This window comes from Varanus komodoensis, unplaced genomic scaffold (assembly GCF_004798865.1).
Source record: "Varanus komodoensis strain SLA01 unplaced genomic scaffold, ASM479886v1 scaffold259, whole genome shotgun sequence".
In the NCBI taxonomy this organism is placed as follows: Eukaryota; Metazoa; Chordata; class Lepidosauria; order Squamata; family Varanidae; genus Varanus; species Varanus komodoensis.
This window is the reverse complement of record NW_025335683.1, coordinates 44,293-68,312: the sequence shown is the minus strand read 5'-3', so window position 1 is coordinate 68,312 and position 24,020 is coordinate 44,293. Positions and strand designations below refer to the sequence as shown.

Genomic DNA, 24,020 nt, shown 5'->3' with positions numbered 1-24,020 from the left:
TGACCATTTGCAAGAACTGTGCAGAAGCACAAAATTATAATGCAGAAGTATCATAATGTTCTCAGAAGCATCAAGAAAACAGGATGCAATGAGGGGTTGAATGACTAAGAAACACTTTGAAGTGATTGTGTTTAACAGGTTTCAGTTTTTGTTTTTTGCGTCTGAGTTCATAAATTCCCAAAAACAATGAGGAGTTTGCCCAGGATTTGACTATTCCAGCTATTTGCCTGAGAGTGATTAGATAGCAGTTGAACCATTCACACCTCTTGCGCTCTGGGACTTGCCCCATTTTCCTGGGGAAGGAACCAGAATGGAAAACTTTCCTGCAGATTTGGGGGGAGGAGGGGGCAAGGGAGAGAAAACAGGGCAAGCTTCCTCTTTTCCAGTATCTAAAACATGCAGGTTAATTAAGGCAGCTCCAGCACTGGCAAACACTGATGTCCTCCTTTTCTAGTCCCAAGCCAGCCTGTAGGGCCTCCTTTCCACAATCAAGGCCACTGAGGAGTCTCTTGCCTCATTCAGCACGGAAGGAGGAAAGCGTGTGAGTGTCAGGAAATCCCAAGGAATGCAAGAAAGCAAAATGGCTGGTTCCGGCTTGCCCCGCCCCTCCACATGGGTGAGAGGCTTGTGGGACAGGGTGGGGCTTCGGGAGCACCCTGCAGCCTCAAAGGGCCAGCGGGCAGGGAGAACCAGTGTGCCGGACGGGGCACACCTCCCCTGCGCTGCAGGAAGGACCTTCACGTGCCACCGGCTGCATGCGCTCCCCCGCGCTGCAGGAAGGAAGGACCTTCGTGCACCACTGGCTGCACGCTGCTCCCCCGCGCTGCAGGATGGAAGGCCCTTCAGGCGCCAACAGCTGCACGCTGCCGTGCCAGGCTGCCAACGGAGGCCAGTACCACCGGCCAGGACGCAGGACCGGTTCCGGCTTGCCCCGCCCCCCCACACAGGTGAGAGGCTTGTGGGACAGGGCGGGGCTTCGGGAGCGCCCTGCAGCCTTAAAGCGCTGGCGGCGGCCGAAGGGTGATGGCCAAAGGGTGGTCACCGCTATTTGGGAGCCGGTGGGGGGCCGAGCGGGAGGCTGGGCTGGCCAGGGGCTTTTGCTGATTGGCCTGCCTACTGCTGAATGTTAGGGAAGGGGGGGGGTTAACTGCTTTTATAATTTTATTCTGTTTTAATCTGTTTGATGGAGTCGTCCCTGGCCATGTCGACGTTTATGTTTCCTGGGGAGGGCACGGGTGCCACCATTGGCATGGTCTTGGGAAATGGACGTAACAGCGGTGGGGGCTTAACGTGTCCGTATAGAAGAAGGAGGGACAGATGGCTGACACCTATCCCTCCTTCTGGTTTTGCCCCCAGCCAGAGGGTTCCAGGTAGCCTTGTCAACTCCCCTCGGGCCTGACGGTGCTGCTGCTCAATGCCAGGTCGGTCAATAATAAATCTTCCCTCATCCATGACTGGATTGTGGGTGAGGGGGCCGACTTGGCTTGCATAATGGAGACCTGAGTGGGGGGGGGGATGTTGCCCTCTCTCAAATGTGCCTGCCCGGGTATCTGGTTCAGCACTGTTCAGACCCAGAGGGGAGGGGAGGGGGAGTCACTTTGGTTCGCCGAGCCTCCACCTCTCTCACAGTACTTCCGGTCCCTTTGAGACCAGGGCTGGAGTGCCTCTACTTGGTGTTGGGCAACCAAGACAGATTGGGGATTCTGTTGGTGTTCCGTGCACACTTCTGCCCAATAGTCTCCCTGCCTGAGCTGACGGAGACCGTCTTGGACCTGGTGTTGAGGACCCCCAGGATGTTGGTCCTGGGGGACTTCAATCTCCATGCCGAGTCTGGTCTGACCGGGGCGGCTCAGGACTTCATGGCCTCTATGACGGCCATGGGCTGTCTCAACACATCATTGGCCCGACCCATGAACATGGACACACTCTGGACCCGGTTTTCTCGACGGGGCAGGAAGAGGGTGACCTGAGGGTGAGGAATTTATGTTTGACTCCACTGTCATGGTCAGATCACTGCCTGGTGAGGTTTGTGCTCGAGAGCAGCCTCTCCCTCTGTAAGGGTGCGGATCCGATTGTGTGGGTCCGCCCCTGGAGCCGGATGGATCGGATGGATTCCTGAAAGCCCTGGGGGAGTTTCCGGCTGACAAGACTGGTGCTCCTGTCGAGGCTCTGGTCGAACTGTGGAACGGAGAGATGACCAGGGCTGTGGACACGATCGCTCCTAAGCGTCCTTTCCCACCGGGAAGAGCCCGCTCTTCCCCTTGGTATACAGCTGAAGTGCGGGCGATGAAGCGAGTTGGGAGACGGCTAGAGCATAGGTGGAGGAAATCACGGATTGAATCTGACCAAATACACTTGAGTGCTCAATATCGGGCCTATGCTGTGGCGGTGGAAGCGGCGAAAAAGAAGTTTTATTCCGCTTCCATTGCCTCCTCACAATGCCACCCAGCGGAGCTTTTTCGAGTGGTGCAAGGCCTGGTTCGCCCGGGTCCTAAGGAAGATCCAGTTCCACCCTCAAAGGCCCACAGTGACGACTTTGCCAGGCATTTCAGGGAGAAAATCGCTCAGATTCGTCACGAGCTGGACTCCTCTAATGAATCAGAGGTTTCTGGGGAGACGCCAATGCTACTGTCTGGTCCAGAATTATTGGAGAAATTTCAGTTATTGCAGCCCGATGATGTGGACAAGGTTCTTGGACGAGTACGTCCCACCACTTGCCTATTGGATCCTTGCCCGTCTTGGTTAATAAATAACTCCAAGCACGGGATTGGGACCTGGATCTTGGAAGTGGTTAACGCTTCTCTGAGGGAGGGTCGGGTGCCTGCCCCTTTAAAGGAGGCAGTAATACGACCGGTCCTGAAGAAGGCGTCACTGGATCCAGAGATGGCCACTAACTATAGACCTGTGGCCAACATCCCGTTTCTGGGCAAGGTGTTGGAGCGGGTGGTGGCGGGACAACTCCAAGCACTCTTGGATGAAACTGATTATCTGGACCCTATTCAGTCCGGCTTCAGACCCGGGTACGGTACTGAATCTGCCTTCGTCACCCTGTATGTTGACCTGTGCAGGGAGAAGGACAGGGGGAGTGCATCCCTGTTGGTTCTTCTGGACCTCTCAGCGGCTTTTAATACCATTGACCATGGTATCCTTCTGGATAGGCTTGCAGGATTGGGGGTTGGAGGCACTGCTTTGCAGTGGTTCCGCTCCTATCTCAACGGCTGATTCCAGAAGGTGGAGCTGGGGGACTTTGGCTCTGCGCCATGGCAGCTATGCCATGGAGTACCACAGGGGTCCATTTTGTCCCCTTTGCTGTTTAACATTTACATGAAACCGCTGGGAGAGGTCATCAGGAGGTGTGGGCTGCGGAATCATCAGTATGCTGATGATACCCAGCTCTACCTCTCATTTTCCACTAATCCAGGTGAGTCAGTGGCTGTGCTGAAACGGTGTCTGGCCGAGGTAATGGGCTTGATGAGGGCCAATAAACTGAAGCTCAATCCAGACAAGACGGAGGTCCTGTTGGTTGGCGGATCGGGCTTCGGAGAGGGTGGATTTGACCTGGTCCTGAATGGGGTTGCACTCCCTCTTAGGGACAATGTCTGCAGCTTAGGAGTGCTCCTCGACCCGGAGCTTTCATTGGAAGCTCAGGTGACAGCGGTGGCGAGGAGTGCTTTCCTTCAGCTTCGGCTGATTAATCAGCTGCACCCCTACCTGGAGTATGACTGCCTGACGACGGTGACACACAGGCTGGTGACTTCACGCCTTGACTTCTGTAACGTGCTTTATGTGGGGCTTCCCTTGAAGACGGTCCAGATACTTCAGTTTGTTGAAAATAGAGCTGCCAGGTTGCTGACGGGGACGGGGCGTTATGTTCACATGACTCCAGTCCTCCGTCAGCTTCACTGGCTTCCCATTGAAGTCCGGGCCCAATTCAAGGTGTTGGTGATGACCTATAAAGCCCTAAACGGCTTGGGTCCTGGTTACCTGAAGGAGTGCTTACCTCCATATATGCCTGGCTGCCCCTTGAGATCTGCAGGAGAGGCCATTCTCCGGGAACCCTCCATGAAAGAAATTAGGAGGGTAGGAACTCGGAGGAGGGCTTTCTCTGTGGTGGTGCCCATTCTATGGAATGCGCTCCCCAGAGAGGTCCCCCTGGCATCGTTGTTGTTTTTCTGCACCAGGTGAAGACCTTTTTATTTAAACATCATTTTAATTGTTAACAATATTTGCTTATTTACCTGGTCAGGGCGACTTCTTTTATATTGTTATTTATTTTATATTGTTATTTTTGTATTTTGTTGTATTTTATTGTGATGTAAGCCGCCCCGAGTCTTCGGCAAGGGGCGGCATAGAAATGTTTTAATAAATAAATAAATAAATAAATAAAATATACTGTTGGGAATAGTCAGTAGGAATCCTGAAAAGGATTCCCAGAGAGATGAAGAAAAGGGTTTTCTATTGGGAACATAGTGCTGGTAAAGTCATGAATATTTAAAATTGTTGTGTTTAGAAATTAGCCAGCGAAGTAGCAGGCTGGAATTCAACAGGGCAGAGTCTAAAATCAGGGGAAGACAGATTGCAGTTAGCCTTTAATAAATATTTCTTCCATATTGGCTGCTTTTCCCCCTTTTGAGCTCGCGGCTGTTTGGAAAGTGAGGTTTGAGTGAAAGGCAAATTTTTTTTTATTCTGGATGCTGTGTGTATGCCATGTGAGAATGAGAATTACAGGATTTACTGGATTCAAGGGGTGCAAGGTGTTTGGTGTGTGAGAGAATTTTAAGAGTTTTCGTAAATGGTGATTAGGATCTTTGTCACTTGAAAAAAATATGGGAAGAAATGTGTAACTTTTGGAGAAAAGACAAGAAAAGCAAATGAAAAAAGGAGGAATAGTCTACCTTGCTAAGAGCACTCCCATTTTTGAAAGAGGCGGTAACTGCAGCCACTTCTCTGGGTTTGGTTTGGCCAACTGAATTCAGGGGGGAATTGTGCTGGAAAATGTGGATTTCTTGACTCTGTGGGCTTGTCTATTCCACAGACCCAGGAAAAGGGGGGATGTTCTGGCAGGAAGGTACCACCACTTTGTGAGTACTTCAGAAGCAGCACACACAAAGCCTCTGAGCATGTACAGCTTTCAAAGTACATTGGGAATTTTAGGCGGCTCTGCTTCCAGTCACAGGTTCTAAAAAGAAAGTCGTTCAGTATCTGGAAAACTCTCAAAGAAATCTTGGTGTCTTAGTGAAAAAAAAAATGTTGTGTAACTGAGGCAAGGCATTTGAGGTCCTTTGAGTGTTCAAACCTTTATTTGCCTCAGGAAAAATTCTGCCTGGGAAGGTTTGTATTAAAAACAAATACCCTTAAGCACTCTCAATTTGTAGCTAGGGGATTTTTTTTCAGAAAGGGAATCCTTCCAAAAAGCAATGTCGGGAGCATGTGTCTTAATGATTCGTGTCAGCCATCCAGAGTTTTTCCCTCTCCAATAACTTCCTTTTCTCTATGCAACATTGATATGGGTCTTATATATGTGTTTGTGTATAATTTCTGAATTCTGAGTATACCACCTTGTCATTGCTATGTTATACCTGAATGATTGGGAGGGAGTGGATGAAACTCTGGGGCTGTGTATGTGTGTTTGCACAGGCAGTGGGAAGAGTTTCTTTTCCAATCAATGAGGCTCCTTTCCCCTTGAGTTCAACAAAAAGTTTTGTTTCCTTTTTTCCTTTTGCAATGTTGCTAAATGTTAATGATAGTGATATTGTTGTTACTGCTGTTACTGTTATTGATGGTACTAAAAATTTTTTTTTTCTCCTTACAGTAGCCTAATGTTTGTTGGGGACTGGGCCCATTTGCCAGCCCAAGGAGGCGGGTAGCTAAAATGGCAAGTTCTCAAAACTTCTTTCCATGAACATAAGCACTCATATGTTCATCTAAATGAGCAAGCATTATTTGTTAGATGAATTGTGTGATAGTTCAAGCCTGTTTGTGTTAACAATGGGTTGGTGCATTTTGCATCTATGTGGGAGGGTATCATCTCCAGTAAGAAATTGTGTAAAACTGTTCTCATTGTCCAGCAGGAAGCACATATCTCTTTAGCCTAGGCAAGCAACAGGTTCATGCAACACCAGTTCAACAAAGGATATCTTTGTGTGCATTTTGGATTGGTTGGATTGATTTCAGCAACCCAAACATTTTCTTCTGGAGATTGTGCTAAAGAGACTCAAAAAGGACAGACTTTACATCTTGAGGTTTCTTTCTAAACTCATGTGAATCTCTCTGCCACTGCCTCCAACCAGCTTCTGTGAAGAACTGTAAAAGCCTTTTTTTCTTTTTCATACTAAACCTTTCTTTTGAGCTGCCCCTTTCCAGGAACGAAACAGCCACTCTGGTTCCTGTCAGAATCCTGGAATCTCAATTTGAGAAGAGGGAATAAAACTCAGGTTCGTGGGAAAGACCAAGCATCCAGACCTTCTGAGGCTTTATTGAATTTACCCCAAGGTTCCCGCGGTACTCACGATAATGTATGCACTACCAGGCAGGCAGTGATCAATTCTGCTGCAAAGCTTCAATACGATTACAGGGCATTTATAGGTACACTCCCAGTCTCATGCAAGTACAGGGCAATTGGTGACAGAATGCAGAGATTACAATAAGATTCCGAGGTCATCACATACAGAACAGATAAAAAAATGTCAGTCAATTACACTGTAGGAATGAGATTGAAATATTTCTAATTGCCTGATTTGACACTTTAATTGAGTAACTTCATCCCATCTCCAGGTCTGCTCAGACATTCAAATGCAAGTTACTAGAAACTGCTCATGATAAGCTCAGAACCCCATCTCGACTCTAAACATTCTGCATGATCAGGGCACATGAAGCTCTCTGGGCTATCAAAAGATTATTGTAAACTGAATTCCAACAATGAATATTTACAATGTATATGTGGACTGATTGGCCTGCCTGCTGTAGCCCACAGCTAAAGGTGAGAGAAAGGAGTGGGGGAATGCCATTTTAAACAGTGACAGCTCGGTTTTGAGAAGGAAGACAGGATTTGATCCCACAAGGCAAAGGCACACAGGAGTAATGCTTTTCAGACAGGAGTCATCCAAATTTTTCAACACACCCCATACAAGAAAAAAGACTCCTTTTCTCTACAGCCCTGGAAGGAAAAGCCCTCTATGTCCTATGCTACGCCCATGTTCCAGGAAGTGCAGTGACTGATGGGAATCCATTCCTGTGTTCTGCCTTGCTCCATTGCATCATTCACGAGGAAACAAAGATCTAACCAGGCAAACGATGTGATGCAGGTTCGGCACAGCTAAGAAACTTGAGTGAAGCCTAGACAACGAAATCTCATAGAATTGCTTAAAAGGGCAAGACAAGTGACTGAACTGGAGATCAGGCCATTGCCTCACCCCACACTGCTCCCACCTTGCAAAGCAGGATGAACCAAGTTGGCTGCCCAGAAGGGATGGTGGCCGCAGACAGGATTTTCCTCACCGTGAGGGCCTCAGCCCAGACAAGGATGAAATGCTTAAGGCTGCAATGGGTCAGAGGAGGCAGGGGAGCAAAGGAACCAGGCCTCACCATAGGGTGGCAGAACAGGGGAGAGGTGCGGAAGCAGGTGAGGATGAGAGCTGGCTGGTACTGAGATCTTTGCAGCGCCAAAATCAGCATGGAGTTTCCTGGGAGAACTACTAGCATTTGGGTTGAATATGATGTGTTTTGAAGTTATTTTTTCCATTTTCTTTGCTGCTTTTCCAATTGTTTCCCATTTTTCCTACCCTTTGAACTCTTAGCAAATACACAAGTCTCCATTGTATGAAATAACATTCTCGTCACCTTAGTTTGGTTTTGAGATGGAAGCTGCTCTATGGGAAAAATACTTGGAACGGGATTTATCCAAACTGACTCACTTGTTTGGGTCACATAGTGAATCATCTGAGAAAGGGGGATTGTTGGGGAAATTTGGGTACATCTTGTCTGAAAAGTGTTACTTCTGTGTGCTTTTTAGCATTGTGGGATCAAATCCTGTCTTCCTTCTCAAAACCAAGCTGTTGCTGTTTAAAATGGCATTCCCCCGCTCCTTTTCTCTCACCTTTAGCTGTGGGCTACAGTAGACAGGCCATTCAGTCCAAATATACATTGGCAATATTCATGGTTGGAATTCAGTTTACAAGGAAGTATCTTTGGGTAGCCCAGAGGCTCCATGTGCCCTGGCCAATTCCGAATGTAAGCATAGAAAAGAGTCTTGAGTTCATGCATAGTCTCAGGAGCTTGAATTTGCATGTCGAAGCAGACCTGGAGATGGGTTCAAGCTACTGAACTAAAGTGTCAATCAAGGCAATTAGAAATATTGTAATCTAATTGTTACAGTGTGATTGACTGACATTCCAGTATCTGTTCTGTATGTGACGACCTCAGAACCTTATTGTAATCTCTGCATTCTGTCATCTATTGCCCAGTACCTGTGATGTGACCAAGGGAGTATAAGTGCCCTATAACGGTTTTTAAAGCTTTGCAGCAGAGTTCATCTCTGCTTGTCCAGTTATGCATTTTCGTGAGTGAACCGCGGGAACCAGGGTAGTGCAATAAAGCCAAGATGGTCTCGACGCTTGATATTTCCAACAAACCCAAGTTTTATTCCCTCTTCTCAAATTGAGATTCGGGGATTCTGACAAATGGACTCTCATTCTCACATGGCATACAAACAATATCAAGGGGGGGAAATATTTTTGCCTTTTTAAAACCACACTTTCAAAATAATTGAAAGTGCAAGAGGGGGAGAAAAACCAGCCAATTTAGGCAGAAATACTTATTAATGGTTAACTGCAATCTGTCTTCCCCTGATTTTACACTCTGTCCGGTTGAACTCCAGCCTGCTGCTGCTCAGGCTAATTGCTAAAGACAACCTTTCAAATTTCCAAAACTTTACCAGCAAATGTCCGCAAAATATAAAAGAAAAACCCTTTTCTTTATCTCTCTGGGTATCTTTTCAGGATTACTACTCTGAGAATTATCAACATTATATTCCTTTTTTCCCATCTTTTTTCTGCCCATCAGCATCCCTTCCTGGAATTTGAAATACAATTATTTAATCTAACAAGAATGAAATCTTCCTATCTAGGAGGGATGTAAGTCAGATGGAAGAGGCTGAAAAACTTGCAAGACATTAAAGCAGTGTTCCCAGTTTCTGACAAGGAAAGGACATTCATAAAAATGTTTCTATATAACCCCTCTTGCACAAAAGGCTTTCACACAGGATAACCTTATTGAGGACGGCCAGAAAACTAGGCAGGACCTGTGTTTACAAGCCCAATTCCAGGGCCACACATTTTCTTACTTCCCAGTTCTTGCACATATAGAAGGAATGGGAGAATATAAAAATCTGTCACACACATTGCCCTGATCATCACCTTTTTCCCAGTCGGACTCAGCCATGCTTGGGCTCAGGCAAATGACCTCATGAATCTGTTTCTCGATCAAAGTCAGATTCACACATCCTCATCTCAGGGGCAAGAGCACCATCCACGCCTCGCTTTCAACCGTGTCCTGATGAGGAAAGATTGGTGTGGTTGCACGTGGAGCTTCTATTTCCTGAGAAAACCCCAAAACCCAGCTGGCCTATGTCTCCCTGCAAGAAAGTGGAACACTTTAAAATACAAAAAGAAAAGACAGAAAAAACTGACAGCAACAATCAACACAAGACTTTCACAAACAGTCAACATAAAACTCTACACAAATCCCACGGCAAACATCTACTCACACGTGTAGATCTTTCCTGTGCACCAATACCATATTACAGCTTTTCTCCTCCACCAGCATGGACAAAACCAACCCGTATTCGATCTCCTTAGGATGTATTTCTTCCAGATGGTTTTGCAACAGGTGTAGCCAATTCCAATTAAATGAGCCATCTGGGAACAATGAAGATTGGAATGTCTGAGTTAGGTTTGACCATGCTGTTTAACATAAAAATACCAAGTGCTTCCTTCCGCGACAACCCCGCAGGTGCCACGCATGGCCATCCGCACCACCCCACATTTAGATACAGAGGTGTCCATTGGGTAGCAAGCTGAGTTTCTGAAGTGCCCATGCTGCCTGGGTTTCCTCAACGAAAGCAAATCTGCAATGAGGATCAAGAAAAGATCTAATTACATTGAACAGCCTGTAAAATGGAAGAGATGGCCAGTATATGTGCTCCCACAATGGAGAGAATTTCAGTCGAACTTACCATCACTCTCGCCCAGGATAAAGGGCCAAAAACCCACAATCCGGCCTTCGTCACCAAATTTTCAGAAAATCATGTAATTCCAATTCATGTGGAGGAAATAAAACTCAGATTCGTGGTAAAGATCAAGTGTTCAGACAATCTGTGGCTTTATTTTTTGGCCCATTTTCCCTTGGTAGACTCACAATTATGAATTACCGGGCAGGCAGAGGTAAACTTGCTGTAAGGTTTCAATACAACTAAGGGTATTTTATACCCTCCTGGTCACGTACACAGGAAAAGAGCAATTGATGACAGAATGCAGACAGTATAATAAAATTCTGAGGTCATCTCTTACAGAACAGATAAAGGAATGTCAGTCAATCATACAGTGACAGAGAGATTACAAAATTTCTAATTGCAGTGAATTGACACTTTAAATGAGTAAAGGTCTGCTTAGACATGTAAATTCCAGCTACTGAGAAACTATTCATGAACTGATAAACTCATCTCGACTCAGTCCCTAAGTATTGCATGCGCCCCGTTCTGAATAGCCCGGGCACATAGAGCCTTCAGTGCTAGCAAAAGATACTTCCTTGTAAACTGAATTCCAACAATGATTAATTAATTATTCTGAAGCAATATAATCTATATGTGGACTAAATGGCCTCACTACTTTAGCTAACAGCTAAAGGTGAGAGAAAGGAGCGGGGGAGGAATGCCATTTTAAACAGTGACTTAGCTTGGTTTGAGTAAGAGAACAGGATTGATTCCACTCTGCAAAAGCACACAGAAGCAATGTTTTTCTGACAGGATTTATCCAAATTTCTCAACAATACCGCCAGCTGTGCTGCATGGATACCTGTTCTGCTTAGCAGTATCAGGTCCAGCAGGCCAGTGACTTACTAAGCCTCTACATTAGAGGCAGGTTCCTTGAAAGTGTGTGCTTCAAAAAGGCCCTCTGTTGCAGGGAAGCTGGCACTGAAGATGAAGTCTCCCGGCTGGAAATAATTGCGTGGCTGCAGCTCAGCCCTGTGCCAGCTCCAGGGGCATTTGGCTTCAAGCCTCGCACAGGAGGCCTCTGGGAGCAGCAGCAGCAGGATGAAGAGTGCCACTCTGCCGGCGCTTGGCACGGCCTCCATCCTGGCCCTTTCAGCCCAGTAGAGGTGCAGTTGGGGGAATTTCCTTCTAAATGGGCAAGGAGCCCGCCCAGGCAAGGCTCCAGCCAAAGGAAGAAAGAATAAGTGCCTGCACGGCAGACTCTTCTGCAGCGTCAGCATCTCCCAATCCCTGAGCAGCACGGCAGGGAAGGAGGCGCCCTCCCCTTTTTGCCTGGATGCAAGACACTGCTCTGCCACCTCAGGGGGGCTTCGGAGGGTTCAGGGTGGTCCTGGGGGAGGGCGTCCCATGAGGTTTGGAAAAAAGAGCAGCAATGCATGATGATTTCCATAATTATACGACCTCATGACTGGGGCACCTGTGTGGCTTCCTGACAACCTTCCTCACTCCCATGTGGAAGAAAGGCCCGCTCTGAGAATGTGCCGATGTGGCCCATGTGAAGCAAGCAGGAACAGGGGATCTTTCCCTCCTGTGCTCTGCAACTGGCCTTCAACATGCGACCTGCTGCATCCCCCGTTTTCTATCCGCCCCCCGCAAGGATTGCCTTGCAGTGAGTCAACCTGGCCCTGCAAAGACCCTGCCTCGCTTTCCCCCTTCTCATTCCTGGTGCGCTCAGTTTGCTCCCAGGATGTCATGCTCATCCTACCTGTATCTCTTAGTGCCACACCATCAACATGGTGCCATCGGATTTCCGCTTGGTGCCCGGTTTCAGCTCCAGGTGTGGGACAGGCTGAGGCTCCTGCTTGGATGGCCATGAAAGGCAGAAAGAGGGCAACTCCCTGATGGAGGACTGGTTCCCTCAGCCCCATCCCAGATGCCTCTGAGGGACTTGGCGGAAGATTCTTCCCCTCTCTCCTCATCCCTCACCCCCTATTTCCCTTGGAAAAATCCTGCCCTTTCCTTCTGGCTGCGCCCACTTTCCATTTCTGGCATCCGGTTCCCTTTGGTGTGCCTGTGCTTTCACTGTGCGTTTCCTGCTTGTCTATCCAGGAGAGGAATCCAGGTGGTGGATGTTGTTGTTAGTGCGAATGTGCATCCAACCCATCGCGCCCCATGGACAACATTCCTCCCAGCCTTCCTGTCCTCCACCATCTCCGGGAGTCCTCCTAAGCTCACACCAACTGCCCCAGTGACTCCATCCAGCCCCCTCATCCTCTGCCACCCCCGTCTCCTTTTGCCCTCAAGGTTGAGGATAGCCATGTCTAAAAGCGGAATTGGATCTGTTCTTGCTTGACAAGACAAAGCAGCGGAGTTTGTTTTGCATCCCTGCACAGGATCGAGGGTGCAAGACGTGGGATGGGGACTGAGAGATCATGGTCCAAATCCCCCCTCATCCCTGATGCTCACTTTGTGACTTCTAGCTGGTCATTCACTCTCGGCCTATCCCACCTGGCAGGTCTGTTGTTGTTGTCAGGAAGATAATGGTGAGGAGAGGCCAGCAAAGAGCTTGCTTTCCTCATGCATGGAAAAGGTCAGGATAAAAATGTGATTTGATGCTGATTATTGCAGTGACAATGATGGAAAGGATGTTCTTAGAATCCCCCAGAAGAAAATTCAGCGGAAAACACCTCCAAAAACAGGCATTGCCCAGATGGGCATCCAGTCTGCCCGGAAATGGCCTGCCCAATGCCATGTGTTCAGACTTCATACCACATCAAGGCAGCTGTGCATAGATTGCTGGCCAGAAGTCTGGATTCTGGTCTGAACTGGCCCCGTGATGTGCAGAAATGGAGCCCCGACCCCTGGCGGCCAGCATGCAGTTGCAGGAGCAAAGTCCACATCCCGGATGCAGTGGCAGGTCCTCTGGAGCGCCTCCTGTTGCACGCACAGGGCCAGCCGGGCAGACCCGAGGAGCTCCCAGGGGTTGCGGGGGTGGGCTTGGTATGTGTAGGCCTGAGGAACACCTCGGGCCTCCTGCTCCCCACGTGCTCCTGAGATGTTTCCCCTAGGAATGCAGTATGGCATCAGGAAGGTCTCCAGCTCAGGCTGCCCCCTGCTCAGTCCTCTCTTGGGACGCATGTCGGAGCTGCCCAGCCACGGTGGGGTTTTATGGAAAGAGGAACCAGGGAGAGAAAAGGCAGAGTGTGGGAATGACATGGAGCCTTTACCTGAGGGGAAGAGGAAGACAATTGAGGGGGGAGCTTTGCTTGGGCACATGTGCTCCAAATGGCAATTCCTGCAATTAGTGGTGTTTGGGAATCTGGGTTTCACAGCTTGTGAGGAGGTCAACTAGATATGCATTAAACCTCTCTGTTGCAAGCCTGAGAAGTTTTCTTGGTGAGATCTCCCAGGAGAAACCACGCTGCAGAGCTGAACCATCATGACCAGCACTGCAGGGAACAGGTACTCCCAACCACAGAGTTCCAGAACATAAGCAGATTGTTTCATGGTTTTAAGTCACATGCATAGCCATAGGGTTGATGATGAGGGAGGAATAGACATTCTATGAAAGAGTTTTAAATGAGTAAAACCAGCCAGAGAACTTTGCAGTCAGCAGAAGAGTGGACACAAAGCAACTTACCTTGGGAGCCTCTTTCCACACAGGATTAACTTTGCAACTAAATGTAGAGATGCATCAGCTAAGCCGGGAGCTTAGTCTCTTAAAGGGCCGGATGCCTAAAAAATAGCTCGAGGAGGGGTTTTTTTGCCTGTTGGCCTCTCTGACTGCCCACATAAGTGGGCTGTGAATTGGACTCTTCCAGCAGAATACATTTGGCTACTGTGAGGGTCTCTATTTCCTCTTTCCCTCCCTCCCTCCCTCTCCTTTGGCACCTTCCTTCGAGTTTGAATTTTGCTTTGTTTCCCCATGCCGTATCTCATGACATGCGTGGCTGGCATGTGATGAAAACCTGGCAAAAACCAGACCATCACCATCTCCACACACAAACACACACACATTCACCCACCCAGGCATTCCAACCATTCCATTGCGACACTGCAAGGACCAGTTGGTAGGCCCACAATTCAGGATTGGGGTCTGAGACCAATCCCAGATCCCAGGTCAGCAAGAGAAGGAAGCCATCCTCTCTCTGGACTGAGAAGACCGACTGCGCAACCCACTCAGGACACAATGCCAAAATCTGCCCCAAGCACTCTGTCCTCCCCCAAGTGCCCTCTGCCCACTGAAGTGTTATGATGCTCAAGGCTCTTTGGGAAGGGTGAAGATGGATGACCACGGGAAAGACCATGATGGAGGGGAGAAGACAGACACCTGAGCTCTCTCTGCTGCCTCTTCCAGACGGGCCTCACCCAAATTCCTCCCAGCTGCCTGTCCTCATCTGTGTATTTTTGTTTGGAAGGAGCCTGATTTCACACAAGCACCTCCGTGGAAGCCCATCCCATCTCCCGGGGTCCGAACCATCAGGAAGGTCTTCCTGACATCCATCCTGAAACCCTGTTACTTGAGCTTTGCCCTCTGGACTGCACGCTTCCTTTACTGCAGGGGAGAAAAGGTCCTGACCCTCTACCTTGTGACGCCCTTCACACCACTGCATGTTGCCAGAAGATCCCCCCGAGTCTCCTCTTCTTCACTTTGGAGCAAGAAGGGCTGCGCCTCCTCCTTCCCTGAAGAGCTGCGGGGCATGTAGACAGTGCATACTGAGCGTCTATGAATGCGGACGGCCCAGGAGCCCCATCAGACGGAAGCAGTAAGACACTTACAATGCCCAGTGAGCTGCTACTTAGGCTTGATGCTGAGCCAAGCATGACACAGAGGATGCTCTTCTAAAAGAAAGGTGCTCTGTGCATGCTCAGTGGAATCCACTGCACAGTCAGAAATTCATGGCAGGTCGACTGGTTTGCAAGCCTGTGTTTGCTGAAGAGGATTCAGTTCCAGTGGAAATGCAGCAGTACCTGGACTAGGCACTGATAGAGAGGCATTTCTTGTGTATTGATCTGGAAGAAATTGGGAATAAATTGCTCCATGGACAGTATCAAAATGAAAAAAGGTGTGACGCCGGAAGATGAGCCCCTCAGTTTGGAAGGTGTCCAATATGCTACTGGGGAAGAGCAGAGGGCTAGTACTAGTAGCACTAGAAAGAATGAAGCGAACCAGTCAAAGTCAAAAGGACACTCAGGTGCAGATGGATCTGGTGTTGAAAGGTGAGTCCGATGCTGTACACATTTATATTCCATAGGAACCTGGAAGGTAAGATCCGTGAATCAAGGCAAGCTGGATGTGGTCAAAAAAGAATGAAAAGACTGAACATGGACATCTTAGGATCCAGTGAACTAAAATGGGCAGGAATGGGTGAATTTAATTCAGATGACCATCAGGTATATTACTGTGGGCAAGAATCCCTCAGAAGAAATGGAGGAGCCTTCGCATTCATTAAAAGAGTAGGAAAAGCAGTACTGGGGTACAATCTCCAAAATGACAGAATGATCTCAGTTCGAATCCAAGGCAAACCATTCAGCATCGCAATAATCCAAGTGTATGCCCCAAGCACTGGTGCTCAAAAGGCTGAAGTTGACTGGTTCTACGAAGGCCTACAACACCTTCTAGAATTAACACCAAAAATTGATGTCCGTATCATGGGGGATTGGCATACTAAAGTAGGAAGTCAAAAGATAACTGGAATAACAGGCAAGATTGGCCGTGGAGTACAAAATGAAGCAGGGCACAGGCTGGTAGAATTTTGTCAAGAGAATACGATGGTCATAGCAAACACTCTTTTCAAACAACCCACAAGACAACTCTACAGATGGACATCACCAGACGGTCAACAGAGAAATCAGATTGACGGTGTGCTGTGCAGCCAAAGATGGGGAAGCTCTATACAGTCAGTAAAAACTAGACCAGAAGCTGATTGTGGCTCAGATCATGGGCTACTTGTTCCAAAATTTAGGCTTAATTTGAAGAAAGTAGGAAAATGCACTAGGCCACTCAGGTATGACCTAAATCATATCCCTGGGGAATGTACAGTAGAGGTTACAAATAGATTTAAGGAACGAGATCTGATTGACAGAGTGCCTGAAGAACTATGGATGGATGTTCACAACATTGTACAAGAGGTAGCAAGTAAAACTTTCCCAAAGAAAAAGAAATGCAAGAAAGCAAAATGACTGTCTGAGAAAGTTTCAGAAATAGCTGAGAAAAGAAGGGAAGCGAAAGGCAAGGAAGAAGGAGAAAGATACACCCAATTGAATGCAGAATTCCAGGGAATAGCCAGAAGAGATAAGAATGCCTTCTTAAATGAACAGTGCAAAGAAATAGAAGAAAAAATAGAATAGGGAGGATCAGAGATCTCTTCAAGAAAATTGGAGATATGAACTCTGTGCAGCATCTCCTTCCTGGCTGACAGGGCTTCAATATCCATAGTTCAAGGGACAGAAAGGAGCAGTTAATTCCCAAAAGTCTCCACAGAAGGTAAGAGTGACTCCAACTGCGGATCTGCCTCCTGGGCTCCTGCTCTCTGCTTTTTTCTCTCCTCTGCAATTATGAAGGTCCTTGCGAAATTCCACAGGGGCTTACACCCAGCAAGTCAATAACAAAGAAAGGCCAGAGAAAGCACCTTGAACACAAAGATACCCCAGGCTCTCCGGTGTGGGGCTGCAGCTGCGTTTGTTGTCTGGCCGCCTGCACGTCTCTTCCAGAGAGCCGCTCCTCCTGGTGAGGCTGCAAGGACTGCTCCTCCCCTGCGTCTTGCTTCCAGAGCAGGGACAGCCTCCCTCCTCCAGTGGTGATGGTCCTGCTCTCGCTGCTCCTTTGGCTCCTGCCTCAGGCCACCCAGCGGAGGCGGAGGGGCCCGTGTCCTCCTTTCTCGTGGTTTACGCATCCAGGAGAGGATTACCAGCCAGGAGACCTGCTCATTGGTGGGAACTTACTTCTTGGCAGATATTTCTATACCCATCAAGAAAAGTTTCAGAGAACACCACTTATGGGACTAGAAGCTCTTCGAATGTAGGTTTCCCTCAAAGGTCTCTGGGATTCAAATCATCATGTATGTTATCACACCAGGGTGCTCATCCCAGGGAGGGGAGTCAGAGCTGCTGCTCATGAGGAAATGTTGAGACCAGGGGTTTCTTCATGGGCCTGATCCCGAGGGGTGCTGGACCAGCAGCAGAGTGCGAGAGAGCCAGCGGTGTGTTCTCCTGAGGACAGTCCCTCTCAGGCGCAAGAGCACACCTCCAAGCCTGCCCCAAGCAGACTGCATCCTAGGCAGGGATGGAAGGTGGGGCTTTGCTCTGAGATTGTCACACTTTCGGATCTGCTGGATCTGCCGGCCGGTCGCTGGAGCTCCGAGAGTGACTCAGCAAGCCTTTGAGACAAGCAGCTCTGTCAGGACAGCACCAAAATGTGCTCCCTCCCACCCTCGACAGAAGGAAACTCTGGCATGATCTTGTCCAAATTTCCGAGCTGGAGACCTCTAGGCTCAGCAGTGACTTCCGAGCCGAGAGTCCATTGGATTGTAGGCCGTGACATGCGGGTAACATGCAGACTCCAGGTGGAGGACCTCAGGCGTCTGGTACAAGTGAAGGTGATGCACTGGACATCGACTCCTTCCCATGCCTGAACCCCAGGAGGACCTTCACCCAGGTCTCCCCGCATTCCCAGTCGGATCCTGGGCAAATCTGGAGATGTCCATGGCTGCATTTCGGGGCAATTCCAGGGAGCAGCAGGAGCCTCCTGCACGAAATGGCTGCCCTCAGGTGCCCTTCCTGCTCTTCTCCTCAGCAAGCGCAGATCCTCTGGACCCCCGGCAGCAACTGCCCCACCCGCCAACCTCTGGAACGTGCTGCTCCTGTGTGATGGTTGTCTTCTAACCCCAAACATAGCCAGGGCCACACGATGGGCAGTTCCTCTACTACTTGGAAATGGATCTGAAGGAAATCAGGAGAGGCAGCCAGTGAAATGTCTTCGTTCCATCTAGTTCAGCCTCTCCTGCTACAGGTGTCAGTGACTCACCTTTCCTGGAAGCTAGAGTGAGTGAAGCTGCTTCAGCCTTGCTCCTTTAGACAAAACCATTGCATGGTGCTAGTCCTCAAGGATCTGCAGCAAGGGCTATTTTGAACAGCATCACCATGCGGGGTTAGGAAGGCAATCCTCTCAAGGTCGGGAACTAGCATGGCTTCCTGAGAGTGGAGTGGGATCATTTTCTCTCTTTCTGTCTCTCTCTCTCTGCATTACCTACACAGTCAAGGGCAGAGCACGGGAGAATCTGCATTCAAGGAGTTGCTTAATCTTTTTTTTTTTTTTTCGTAGTCGAGAATGCACTGGGGGGGTGTTATTTATTGCATAATTTTAGTATTTATTTATTTTATTACTTCTGTATTTATTTATGTGTTGTGAGCCACCCCGAGGCTTTGTTGCGATGGGGCGGCATAGAAATGTTTTAACTAAATAAATGAATCTAGTGTGGCTATCCAGAAGTGTGACTTGTAGGTCGAGAGAGGTATTACTACCACTCCAGATGACTCTGGTGCGCCTGCAACTTGAGCATTGTGCTCAGTTCTGTGTCCCTCATTATATGAAGGATCTAGACAGGTTGGAGTCAGTGCAGCGTAGGGCCACAAGGTTGGTGGTCGGTTTGCAGGGTATGAGGCGAGACTGAGGGAACTGGGTCTCTTCAGCCTGGAGAAGAGGAGACTCAGAGGGGATATGCTGTTGACAACATGCAGGTATGCGAGGGGGTGTCACACTGAGGTGGGCAGCGACCTGTTCTCCCCCTGCAGAGGAAGAGAGAACGCGCTCCAGCGGAGCAAAGCTCAGGGAACCAAGATTCCTTTTGGATGCCAGGAAGCACTTCATAGAAACATAGAAAACAGAGCGAGTCAGAAGGGGTCTCCCGGGCCATCTAGTCTGACCTCCGGCACCAGCTGGCACCGCTCACGACATGCCCACCATGTGGACGTCCAGCCTATCCTTGAACACCCGCACCAATGGAGCCTCAACGACCTCTCAGGGAAGCCCATTCCAATCCCTCGGGGTCCTCACTTCCTTGATCACCTCCAAGGAACCCTCCCATCCCCAAGAAACACACATGCAAAAGGAGCAGGAGGGATTTCAAAGAAGCATTGGTGGTTCCTTGTCAAGTTCTGGGAAAACATTATTTGTCTACCAAGCTTCAAAGTATCAACTGGAATTTTTGAGGACTGAGAATAGAAGCTATTTATACAAACAAAACAAGACGAAACACAAAACTGAGCAAAGGCGGTTAACCAGGGAAGATGTCTTGCATGATTCTTCCCTGGGTATAAAATGGAGATGTTCTTCAACCCAAGGAATGAAAAGTACAAAGGATTATTTTTGTTTAATTTTTTTCAAACTGACTCTTTCCATATGCCCAGAATCGATCCCTGGCTTGTTCAGAAAAGTTGGAATTTTGCGCTCCTGATGAACAAAACAAACAGATTTTATACTTTGCTTTTCATCATGAGATGCTCCTTGGTATTCAGGTCAGGCCTCCATAGAATGATGAAGCACTTGGGCAGGAAGATGCAGCCCAGAAGCCCAGCGCTGGAGGCCAAGATGGAGAAGACCTGGACGGCCACCATGTACTTGCCCCTGGTGCTCAGGTAGGTGGGCACGAAGGACACCCAGACGCTGCAGAAGACCAGCATGCTGAAGGTGATCAGCTTGGCCTCGTTGAAGGCCCCGGGCAGCTTCCTGGCCAGGAAGGCCACCGTGAAGCAGGTGGCAGCCAGGAAGCCCATATAGCTGAGGGCAGCGTAGAACATGGCCACAGAGCCTTCGTTGCACTGCAGGACGATCTGCCCAGCCTGGGAGTGCTTGTCAGCATCAGGGAATGGGGGAGCAGTCCCCAGCCAGATGGCGGAGAGGACCACTTGGACACTGGAGCAGCAGATGACAATGGAGTTGGCCAAAGTCCACCCCAGCCAGTTCCTTGCCCTGCTGCCTGGCTTGGTGGCCAGGAAGGCCAGCACCACAGTGACGGTTTTGGCCAGCAGGGAAGAGATGGCCACTGAGAAGATGATGCTGAAGGCTGCTTGTCGCAGGAGGCAGGTGATGCTTCTTGGCTGGCCAATGAAGAGGAAAGAGGACAAAAAGCAAAGCAGGAGGGAGACAAGCAAAATGTAGGAGAGGTCTCGGTTGTTGGCCTTGACTACTGGAGTCTCCTGGAATTTTCTGAAGATCCCCAGTATGCCTCCTGTGGTGAAGGAGAAGAGTAGGGCCGTGCCAGTGAGGAAGGACCCCAAATATTCTTCATAGGAGAGGAAGGTGATGACCTTGGGGATGCACTGAACCCGGGCCTCGTTTGGATGCTGATCTTCCCGACACCTCAGGCAATGCTCTGCGTCTGAAGAAAGCATGAGAAACAGCACGTTGACTCCTGTTCCCGTCTCTACACTTTACTTTTTATGCATTACCGTTGTTTTTCTCATTACTAATATTTTTATTAACTGTGGAGGTACCGGAAGGGGCATGACTCTTATTTGAGAGGCATCATAAAGTGTTTTCCTGCCAAGCGTGTCTTGCTGGCGCCCTTCATTCTCTAAAGTCAGCAAAGTTCCTCAGATCCACTGTCAAGGCAGCCCACAGCCTGGAAGACACATTAGTAAGTGAACAGGGGTGTGTGGCCATTTATTTTTCCTTGCAATCATGAATCAATTCATCCACTGGAACCTATCAGACCATGGCAGGACTCCATCCCTTCCATGGGGTGAACCTACCAGGATGAAGCGGAGGAGACATGTTTACGGCTGGAAGCCCTGAAAGGCTGTGAAGTCTGGTGGGCAGATCCCTGGACCATCCACTGCCCCTCCACAAACCCAAATGGAGAGCGGCATTTTCCACTGTTGGTGCTCCGACTTCAGGGGGAGAAGATTAGGAATGGTTAAAATAGTTCCCCTGCAGAGTGTGACTCATTTTGCACAGTCCCTCTCAGACTGCTGTGTTGCCCATCATGGTTGTGCATCGCACACAGCCCATTCCCTGCTTCCTGCAGCTGCAGATTTGCTCTTGCAAGTGTGCTCAGGGCAAGGAGAAGCTGCACCTGCTGTACATGGTCAAGCAGATGAAGACGGCCCCAAAAAGCATTCATACGTCAGGCCATGCAAGCAGCCTTATCCTGGCAAGGTTGCTGCACTCGTGCCTGAGTGGAGGGTTTTGATGCACGGTTGCACCTCTGTGCTGGGATTCTCCAGCTGGATTTAAAATCCCAGCCCTAACTCCAATGCTTCAGCGTTCGTTCGAGACTCATGGAAGAAACGGAAAGGGGTGCTACTTTCTTGCCCAGGACTCATCCAGCCTGAACCCCAGTTCCTCAAAATTGTTTGAGCCTGACACTGGGTACGAACCCACCACAAGAGCATGGAAGCCACACGGGATTCATTCCTGAAACAGTTGCTAAGATTCCAGCTGTGCACCTTGGGAATTCCTTCAATGCCTCCCCATCCCCCGTCCAGCCAATCTTCTGCCACAAGCCCTCCAACAAGGCACTTTGCCAGCGCCGACAGCCCTTCCTTCTCTGCTCTGTTCAGTGGAGACAGTCACCCCTAAATGAGCTGAGCGGAGGGACCATCGGGGCAGACTGAGGGATGGAGTCCCATCATTTGCTCACCACCCCTTTCACTCGCCCAGGTGAGGGGTGGCTGGAGAAGGACCAAAATTGGACACTGACTCGGGGGCAGCAGAAGCAGCCTGATCTGTCCTCTATGCCCCTCCCCACTGCGTAGCTGCATCAGCTCCTTCACACCCATGGAATTCCACACCTGGCAGCCCTTTCCTGTGTGGGAGCAAAGCTAGTTCAGAAAGGCGGTCCTGATGCTCATTCGGACTCAGCCACAGAGTCACTGGGTGCCTGTGAGCCACGATTAAGCTATCAGCCCAGACTACCTGACAGGGTTCTTTTGAGGACGGCACTGAGCAATGGAGGAGAATTAGAGAATCCACCTGGAATTTCTTGAAGGAAAATTGTTGGATTGAAGGGAAATGAATAAAGATAATCACAAATACTTATGATATGGAATTCCAGGTTCAGCACAAATGAAAGAGCATTCATGCGAATATGGTTTATACCTTGTTTTTTAACACAAGAAAGACATAGAACGTAAATGGAACCCATCCAGGTGTTTAGAATTCCATGAAAGCCCCCCATTCCCAATCCATGTCACACTATGCTGCAGCCCCCCATGCGCAGCTGAGTCTCGGACCCACATGTCCTCCCTCACAAAATTCCCATAAATATGTTCATCCTCCATGTAGAAACAATGAAAAAGACTGAGTGAGAAGGGTTGTCCTGGGCCATCTAGTCTGCCCCCGGGTCCAGCCAGCTTCACTTACTGCAGCCGGCTCAGCCCCATCCCCAAAAGAATGCAGGATCCATTCCTAACATAATCCTCTGGGCCCATCAACCGTTCCTGGCATCCTCCTTGATCACAGTGAAAACAAGAGGAGAAATCCTCAGACTGTTCTCCTGATGAGGCCGCAGATCCTCCTAAAGCCAAAGAATGTTTCTTCCCTGCAAGCCACCCAGGTCTCCCTCGGGGAGCTGCAAAACGGGGGACCAGGTTTCTGTGTAAGAGCAGTGGAAGGAATGCACAATATGTTTGGCCTCACATGCCAGGACTTCATGAGGGGCACTATGGTGGGAGAGAAAGGTTTGCTGAAAAGCACCCCAGACAAGAAAGGAGGGAGTTTTCTGGAGAGATGGAGAAGACAAGGAGCAATGCAAGCTCATCTCAGGGTCGGATCCTTCCAGGCGCTGCCTCTCCCTCTGCACTCACCCACCTTCCCGAGTGGAGATGGTCCCTTCCGCACACGGGGCGCAGTCATAGCAGCACACGGGCTCTCCTTCCCGATCCACCTTGAAGGATCCCGGGCGGCATCTCTCCACGCACCTGGCCTGGGGAAGGGGCTGAGCAAGAGGAAGGAGCGTCAGGGCAGGAGACATGGTTGCTGATTCTGCGGATGGGGGGACAGAGCTGGAAAGGTTGGAGAGGAGGCCCGGGATCTCAGCATGTCCCATTCCTCAACCCCAGCCCGTGAAGCTGGAGCACCTGGGCATCCCTCCAAAGGAATGTCCCCTTTTGCATCTCATGCTTTGTATTAATGTCTTAAATGGCTGAACATCGGATTAGCCAGCATGTTAGCCAAGGGAAGGGAAATGAAAACAATGGAATGACAGGGATGGTTTTCCTCACCTGGTCTTGCCATCGGGGCCACACAATGGGATCTCGGTGGATGGTGAATTTGGGGCTAGGCAAGCCTTGTTTTTCCAGACTGCCAATCTTCACATTTCCAGCAGTCCTGTTGGGAAACCGCACCCAATTCACGAGGTCCAGGTTGGCTGCCAACTCTCCGTTCTCATCCAAATACACCCCATCAATGGAATGGTTGTGGAACTGGGGGTCTCTCAGGAAAGGGTGGAGCTGGAGGAACACAGAAAGAAGCATTATTTGGGAAGACACATCTCATATCACCCAGGTTTTGCTGAGACCTGGTCCCAGTTTAATGTGGCTCGGTGTCATTCTGACTATGCTGATAGCACTGATTTCATTTCTGGATACCCATCTTGTACTTCAGACTCTAGGAGGCATTGCTAGAAGCATTGTCACTGAAGGAAGATTGAGGGCAGCTTCTCTAAAGGCAATATTTCAGGCATCCTCATGAGCAGCAAATGGACATTTCTGCTCCAGAGCTTTAGAGGGTGACATGGGAGAGCTTTGTATTCTGCTCAAAAGGATTTCTTCCTGAGGAGTTTCCCAGGAATCCCACCACAGGAGGTTTGGA

The 24,020-nt window shown here is 49.2% G+C and overlaps 1 long non-coding RNA gene across 1 annotated transcript in view; it reads left to right on the top strand.

The window, feature by feature from the left end:
• LOC123024900 overlaps positions 1-13,866 on the top strand; it is a 26,786-nt gene extending 12,920 nt beyond the window's left edge. Inside the window, exons 3-4 of the long non-coding RNA XR_006415009.1 lie at positions 4,835-4,840; positions 13,856-13,866. This is a non-coding gene — a long non-coding RNA (uncharacterized LOC123024900). The remainder of the gene's footprint in view (positions 1-4,834; positions 4,841-13,855) is intronic.
• Positions 13,867-24,020: the final 10,154 nt, after the last annotated feature.